Source organism: Trachypithecus francoisi, unplaced genomic scaffold, assembly GCF_009764315.1.
Source record: "Trachypithecus francoisi isolate TF-2019V2 unplaced genomic scaffold, Tfra_2.0 Lachesis_group9, whole genome shotgun sequence".
Classification (NCBI taxonomy): domain Eukaryota; kingdom Metazoa; phylum Chordata; class Mammalia; order Primates; family Cercopithecidae; genus Trachypithecus; species Trachypithecus francoisi.
The window spans coordinates 52,512,855-52,520,898 of NW_022681474.1; the positions used below are offsets into that span (position 1 = coordinate 52,512,855).

The 8,044-nt window shown below is 46.0% G+C and overlaps 1 pseudogene; it reads right to left on the reverse strand.

Annotated features, from left to right (window-relative positions):
* Positions 1-2,751: 2,751 nt before the first annotated feature.
* On the reverse strand, positions 2,752-4,821 carry LOC117082254 (annotated as a pseudogene).
* Between the last annotated feature and the right edge of the window lie 3,223 nt (positions 4,822-8,044).

Consider the following 8,044-nt stretch of genomic DNA (forward strand, 5'->3'; position numbering starts at 1 on the left):
ATCGTATGGTGATACAAAGTAATATAAGAATGTTTATTGTAATAATTTCCAATAACAAGTTACTAAAACCAGCCTAAACAACCAAAAACAGACTAAATGAGTAGAGATTGGTTAAATAAATTATGGTACATTCACAGTGAAATTTTACACTGCTATTAAAAAGTATTAATTTTTCCCAAAGATATATTAAATACATATAATTTCAAATCGAAAGAAGACCAGCATTAGACAAAAGCTAGAGAAGGAGGGAAAGTACATATATTTTTGCATATATCTAGAGAATTTCTAGAAGCATATACAGGAAACTTAATAACTGTGAGAGAGTTTGGAGAGGACTTTGGCTGGGGGTTCTGGAGTGGTGCAGAGATTTATTTTCACCATTTACTCTTTTGTACTTACTGATTTTCTAGAAGCACGTGCAAGAGGAATTTCTAGAAGCATATACAAGAAACTTAATAACTGTGAGAGCGTTTGGAGAGGACTTTGGCTGGGGTCTCTAGAGTGGTGCAGAGATTTATTTTCACCATTTACTCTTTTGTAGTACTTGATTTTTATCAAGTGCATGCATTACTTTTTTGCCTTTTAGGTTTTTATTTTAGGTATGTTTAGACTTTTAAATTTTCAAATAATTGTAGATTGACAAGAATTTGTGAAGGGGTCCCAATATCCTTCACCCAGTTTCCCCAATGTTTTACGTTCTATAGAACAATATTAAAACAAGGAAACTGACATTAGCACCATGTGCATTCTTCTATTACATTGTATCACATGTGTAGATTCCCGTAACCACGAAGACACAAAACCATCCCATCACCCCAAGATCTCTCCTGCTACCTCTTTGTAGTCACACTTCCCCACCACCCCCTCTAATGCCTGCCAACCACTTATCTATTTTCCATGTTTATAATTTTGCCCCTGGAAGAATGTTATACAAGTGAAATCGTATAGTATGTGACTTTTTGAGATTGCTTTTTTTTTCACTTGGCCTAATGCTCTTGAGATTCATCCATTTAGTTATTTGCATCAATAATTTGTTTCTTTTTATTGCTGAATATTGGCATAGATGTGTCACTTAGTCTAAGCATTCACTTAGTGAGGGACATTTTGGTTCTTTTCTAGTTTCTGGCTATGATAGGAAGACACAGGAGAAAATCATCCGGACCTAGGAGATGAGGATACACAGGCATGGCACCCAAGTACGATTCATTAAAGAAAGAATTGATAAATTGGACTTCATCAAAGTTAAAAACTTTGCCTCTGCAAAATATTCTGTTAAGATGATGAAAGGACAAGCTACAGAGGGGAGAAAATATTTGCAAATCGCGTATCTGACAAAGGACTCACATTTACAATGCATAATGAGCTCTCAAAACTCAACAGTAAAAAAATAATCTAATAAGAAATTGGGCAATAGACATGAAGAGACATTTCATCGCTGAGGAAAGTAAGCATGTGGAAATATATTTAACATCATTAGCTTTTGGGGAAATGCAAATTGAGATCATGAGAAATCACTACACACTTATTTGAGCGGCTGAAATAAAAACATAGTGATAAAACCAAATGCTATCAAGGATGCAGAGAAACCAAATTTCTCACCCCTTGCTTGTGGGAATATAACATGATACACACAGCCACTCCCAAAAATAGATTGGCAGTTTCTCAAAAAACATGTACTTATCATATTAGTCAACAATCACATTCCTGGGCATTTATCAGAGAAATTATAATTTAAGTTTGCACAAAAATCTACACACAAATGTTCATAACTGCTCTATTCATAGTGTTTTTATTGGCAGGTAATTTACATACAATGAAATGTAAAAATCTTAAATTTTACAATTCAATGTGTGTTGTCAAATGCCTGCATTCCTGTCCCTCCCCCACTGTAAGATTTAAAACATTCTAGCACCCCCAAAAAGTTCTTTCATGCCCCCTTCAGCTAACCTCTGCCATGCCACTCCATCCACAAACCCCAACGCAACTATTTTTATTTAAAAAAAAAATGGCAAAAATCGCAATTACTTTTGCATCAACTTAATAGTAGTCTGATTTTTAAACCACAGATTTGTTTTCATATAAATGGAATCATACAATGTATATTCTTTCATACCTGACATCTTTCATTCAGGAACCTGATTCAGCTTCTGCCGTGTAGTAGGTGGCATCAATAGTTCATTTTCTTTTTATTGTCTGCTAACATTCCATTGTATGGATTCAATCTAGTCTGTTTATTCGTTCTCCTGTGAATGAATATTTGGGTTATTTCTAGTTTTTGTCTTTTATGAATAAAGCTTCTATTTTCATTGTTTTATAAATCGATTTGTTAGATATGAGTTTCACTTCTTTATCCTTGGATAAAAACCTAAGGATGGACTCGCTGGATTATATAATATGGTATTTGTTTAAATTTACAAGAAACAACCAAACCATTTTCAAAAGTGTTTGCATTCTTTTCCTTACTCGCCAGAAATACATGAGGTGGGCTTGTTTGAAGTTTGTGGATGTGTATGCGTTTCTCATGTGTGTACTGGCATTTGTCTACGTTCCTTTGTGAATAGTTTACCCAGCCTTTTTTAAAAAGAATGAACATTTTGTTGAGTTATAGGAATTATTAAATACTTCAGAATCAGGAATCAAGTCACTTGTTATGTTTTATGCATATTTTCTCCTAGTCTTTGACTTGCCTATTGATTTGTTTCTTACTGAAGTTTTTTTTTCTCACGGATTAAGTCCAAGGTGTGTCTTTTTCGTCCAGCCAGGTGGCCCCGGCGGGTCGCTACTCAGGGACCCACGTGGGCCAGGGCGGTGCAACAGTGACCCACAGGGGCCAGTGCAGTGAAGTGGCTTTGAAATCTGATTGGAGAAACAGACTGCTCAGCTGTAAGAACACACAGCGCTCCAGAAAACTGGTGTTCAACAGAACGCGTCACTCCGTCTTCCGCTGCTGCGGCGGAGAGTCAGGTTCTCGCGCAAGGCCCCGCACGTCCGCCCCCGCGCGCCCGCTTCTCTGTCCGGAGAAAGCCTTCCTGCGGGCGGAAGCCGCTACGAGAGGGCGCTGCGGCAGCGGGTTTCCAGGCACGCCTGGCGCCACTAGGCGGCTCTGAGGCGGCGCTGCGCCCTGACTGCCGGTTGGAGGCGACACGGGCTCTGGGGCAGGGACCGCTTTTAAGAGTTCGCTGGTCACGAGGGGAGGCATGGGGGCGCGACCTTGTCCAAGATCTGTCTGCAAGGGACCCTTCCCAGCCTATGTGAACACAGCCCGGGGAAAGGGGCCGTCCGGGGAGTAAAGGCAGCAAAGGCAGCCCGGGAAGAGGAGGGGGGCTGAAACCAAAGGCATCCTGCGTACCCAGTTGTTCCCAGGGGACAAGTCCCCCGGTTAGCTGGGCACAGGGAGGCATGGGGAACGGCAGCGACTGCGTTGGGATGGGGCGGCTGCCCCAGGTTGGGGCGGTGACCCGTGTTCCACCAGGCCAGGCACAGGGCTGAGGTGGCTGACTCCTGTTTCACAAGTGAAGACCTGGTCGCCCCAGCGGCAAGGCATTCCGGAGTGGGAGAATTCCTGAGTCCTGGGAAGGAAGCTTTGGTTACAGGGCTGTGGCCCTGAGCAGGAGCTGGCTGGCCCAGCAGGGTGGGCCGAGCACTTAAGTCAAGGCTGAGCGCCAGGCACCAGGGACTCCGGTCTGAGAGACCTAATGTACATCCTGCTGCAGAGCAGATCACAGAGATGCGCCCGCATGAATCCCCAGGCTGAGCCCAGAATTCCCTGGAAGATGCCCAGGAACACAGGTAGTCACCACGCTAGGACATCACACAGGGCCCACCTTGGCCAAATACCACGAGGGATCTTGGACACCTGCATGGGGCCATGGAAGTGCCTGCAAACTCACACTCAGGCCTAGTGCTCACCGAGGTATTGCAGATATTTGTGGTCTCAGAGTAGGAGCTTGGGGAATCAGTGTCTGCTCTTCACTGCAGGAACAGAGATGCAGTGATCTAGGACACATCACAAATATTTAAAACGACGTCCTTGGTCAAAGACAGAGGTAGCCAAGGCCAGCTTTCTCCCAGGAAAGTACCCCAGGACCCCAAAGCGCAGGGCTGTTAGGTGGGAGGGAATTGGTCTGTGTGTCTCCCTAGAGTGTTGCAACACTTTGGCGCTGGGCTGCCTGTCGCAGACTCACCTTCCATACTTAAGCCAGAGGCTTATGAAAGCCAGGCTAAGATCCTCCCCTGCGTATCCCTGTAAAGCCTCCCCACGGTCCCTGGAAATCCTTTGAGCTTCTTAGCCCCACAGCATGAGCCTGCTCTGACTCAGGCCCTGACCTGCTCTTTCTCTTCTGTCTCTCCCTCCTCTGTTGATATGGACACACGATTCCTTTGGCATGTCCGGTACAGACCAGAGCCCCTGCTGTTGTTAGCATTCCTCCCTCTCCCTGGAATGTTCTTTCCTATCTGTCTACCTGATAAGCAGTTAGTCGTCCTGCAAAACTCTGCACAGCTTTCACCTTCCCTGTGGAGCCTCCCCTGGCCAGCCCCACCCTGTTGCAGGCAGAATGCTTGGCGGTGTAACAATGTGGGTTGCTGACCACAAATCCATTCCCTCTTTATTCCTTGCCAAGGGAATGCTGATTTTGAGGTCTGTTTTCACTTATTGGAATAGTCCTGAATAAAATCTGGTTTTACTACTTTATCGTCTAGCTCTGGTTTTTCTTTGCCGTAGGTATTCCCTGCTTGTAGCCTTGCCATAGGTCTATCATTGCTGCTGATGATAGTTGTCAACCCTCGGGAAGGTGACCCTAAACAAGCCAAGTCCAACATGCTAGCTCTACCCCCTGAGAGCATGAGACCAACACGGGTGGGCATGTGCCCGGTTCTGACCTTGCCCTCATGGACTGTGGGTCAGGGGTGGGAAGCTCTTACAGAGCAGCTCTAGCGGCCATAGGGGCCATCCTGCTGGCCATGCCATGGCAGTGGCAGAACCCCAAACAACACCTGGGGTGAAGGAGCTGCCGAAAGAGTGGAGCGACCCCACTTTGTCCTGTTAGATCTGTCTGGGAAGTATTTTTATTAGGGTTGGCTGGGTAAGCTTTCTTCCACAGGGAGCCTAAGGGGGCCCAGAGAGTCTTCTTAGAACTGGAGGCCATCAAAGATTGGCTCAGGCTCACTGACTAGTAGGCTCTCCTGTTCCCAAAGTCCATACTCTTGTTGTTATTCAAAAATATTTGTTGAATGCCTGCTATCTACTAGGCCCTGAATGTTTAAAAACAAATAAAGTTCCTGCCTTCAAGGGGCTTACAGTTTTTCTGAGAGGACACGTAAAGAGATAAAATGTCGTTAGGGTGTAGTTCTGTGTAATTGAGAGTGTTCTTAGGTGCTAACAAGAGCATCTACTCTGTAGTTTAAGCAGAAAATAAATGTATGAAAGGCTATTGGAGAGCTCACATAATTCTGTGCGGCACGAACACTATGTCTCAAATCATGCTGCAGGGCAAACTTGGGGCTCAGTATGCTGGACCATGTTGTGCCTTCTCTCCCAGCCAGTGCTGCAATGGAAGAAAAGGAATTCAGCTCCTAGGAAATGCAAAACATTGATCTGTGGATAGAGAAGGAGTATATGTAGATATCATCTCTTGGAGGGAATTAAAAAGCAACGATGATAGAGCTATGGCAAGGCTACAAGCAGAGAATACCTTACGGCAAAGAAAAACCAGAGCTAGACGATAAAGTAGCAAAACCAGATTTTATTCAGGACTATTGCAATAAGCGAAAACAGACCTCAGTATACAGTCAGGCTCATTCTAAAAACAGCATGAGAAGTTGAGAGTTGGAGCCATGGAGCAGGTAGGAGTTGAAAGATGGAAAATTACCAAGAGGAAACGTCAGGGGTGAGGGTGATGCTGGCTAAACTGACCTAACAGGATACCTGCTGAAGAAAGGCCAGGGTGACCAGATATCACCTGGGAAGGTGGAGGATGAGGACCCTGATCAGATATTGGGAGTGGTCAGATAGGAACAAGGGGGGTTCTTGCTGAATTGACTTTGTGGGGTTGTTGCTCAAACTGGATTTTATAAGAAAGTACACAGATGAGCCTAGCAGATTCAGGAGCCTGACTCTAGTTTGCTCAAGCAAAGAATCTTTGTCACTACTCCCTTATTTTTCCCCTATGCTGAAATTAAACTAGGCAGACTCCAAATTATCTTGAAAAACATAGGTGTGTTTTTAAAACATTCCAAAGAGCAATTGCAAAAGCACCTGTGGAATGTGTCTGCTTTACCAGAAGTGCCCGAAAGGTTACTCCAGCAAAAATGATTAGCAGGTGCTGTGGATGCTGCTGGTGTCCTGGCCAGGTCCCCTTTGCTTCCTTCCCCAGGTGCCATGGGGGTCACCTGGTGGGAGTCAGCACAGGGGGCCGTGACCCCCTACACCCATGCCACTCCAGCTTTGACATCAGGCAGAGAGAGCTTCCCCCCTAATCTGAGGAGACCTCCTGCTTCCAGGCCTGTCCCAGCTTTCTCTGCTGGCAGGGAGGCAGTGGGGGTGATGTCCATTCTGCCCCATCAGGGGAGATGAATCAACTTTATGGCTCTGCTTAAGCAGATCCTCTTGCTGGGTACGTACTTGGATGTGACCAAATTTCCTTGGCTGCAGCTCTTCTCAAGGCTCCTGTTTGGCCACGTGAGGCCTGTTTTGGGGTGGGCTGCAAAAGAAGCCATCGAACCAGTGGTCAGGAGGGCTTGCAGGGCAGAGAGATCCTCTAAGTCTGTTCCTTCCTTTTCTCTCTTTCTCTCTTTCTCCCTTTCTTTCTTTCTTTCTTTCTTTCTTTCTTTCTTTCTTTCTTTCTTTCTTTCTTTCTTTCTTCCTTCCTTTCTTTTTTTCTTTCTCTCTCTCTCTTTCTTTCTCTGTCTCTCCTTTCCTTTCCTGTCCTTTTCCTTTCCTCTCCTGTCCTTCCCCCCTTCCCTCCTTCCCTCCTTCCCTCCCTCCCTCCCTCCCTTCCTTCCTTCCTCTCTCTCTCTCCCTCTCTTTCTTTCTCTCTCTCTTTCTTTTTCTTTTTTTGACAGAGTCTCACTCTGTCACCCAGGCTGGAGTGCAGTGGTGCGATCTCCGCTCACTGCAAGCTCTGCCTCCTGGGTTCACGCCATTCTCCTGCGTCAGCCTCCCCAGTAGCTAGGAGTACAGGCGCTGCCACCATGCCTGGCTATTTTTTTTTTTTTTGTATTTTTTAGCAGAGAGGGGGTTTCACTGTGTTAACCAGGATGGTCTCAATCTCCTGACCACGAGGTCATCTGCCCGCCTCGGCCTCCCAAAGTGCTGGGATTACAGACTGAGCCACCGTGCCTGGCCCCTCTAAATCCTTTCTAAAGGGCTTTGGCAGAAAGCAGCTGGGCAGTGGCTCAGCACTGAAAGCAAGTTGGCACACAAAGCAGGACTTGAACTGAAAGAAAAGGAAAAAGAATCCTCACCCAGGGCTGGGATCCAAGAGACACACACTGATACAGCTACTAAAAGGTTGTTAAACTCCCAAAGGGCCCCTGCCTTGCTGTGTTGTGGTCTGATTGTGTGTTGTTGAAGCCTTTACCCCCAGTTTGATGGTGTTTGGACATGAGCCTTTGGAAGGTAATTAGGGTTAGATGAGGTGAGGAGGGTGGAGCCCTCATGATGGTGTAGTGGTCTTATGAAAAGAGCAAGAGAGAGAGAACTCTTCCCCCCGTGACCATGTGTAAGCACAGAGGAAAGGTCCTGGAAGGACGTGTCAAAAAGGCAGCCTTCTGCAAGCCAGGAAGAGACCCTCCCCGGGAACTAAATTGATCTTAGACTTTCCAGTCTGCAGAACTGTGCACAATAAGTGTCTGTTTTTAAGCCACCTATTTATGGTATTTTGTATGTCAGTCTGAAAAGACTAAGACATGTTGGTGAATAGCTGCTGCACCCCAAACACCCAGGAGCCTCCCCTGGGGCCCCACAGACTCCCTGCCATCCAGCACTAAGAAGGGTTGAGGCCTGGCCCTGCAGGGGCCACTATTCAAGCTCTGCTCCACCCCT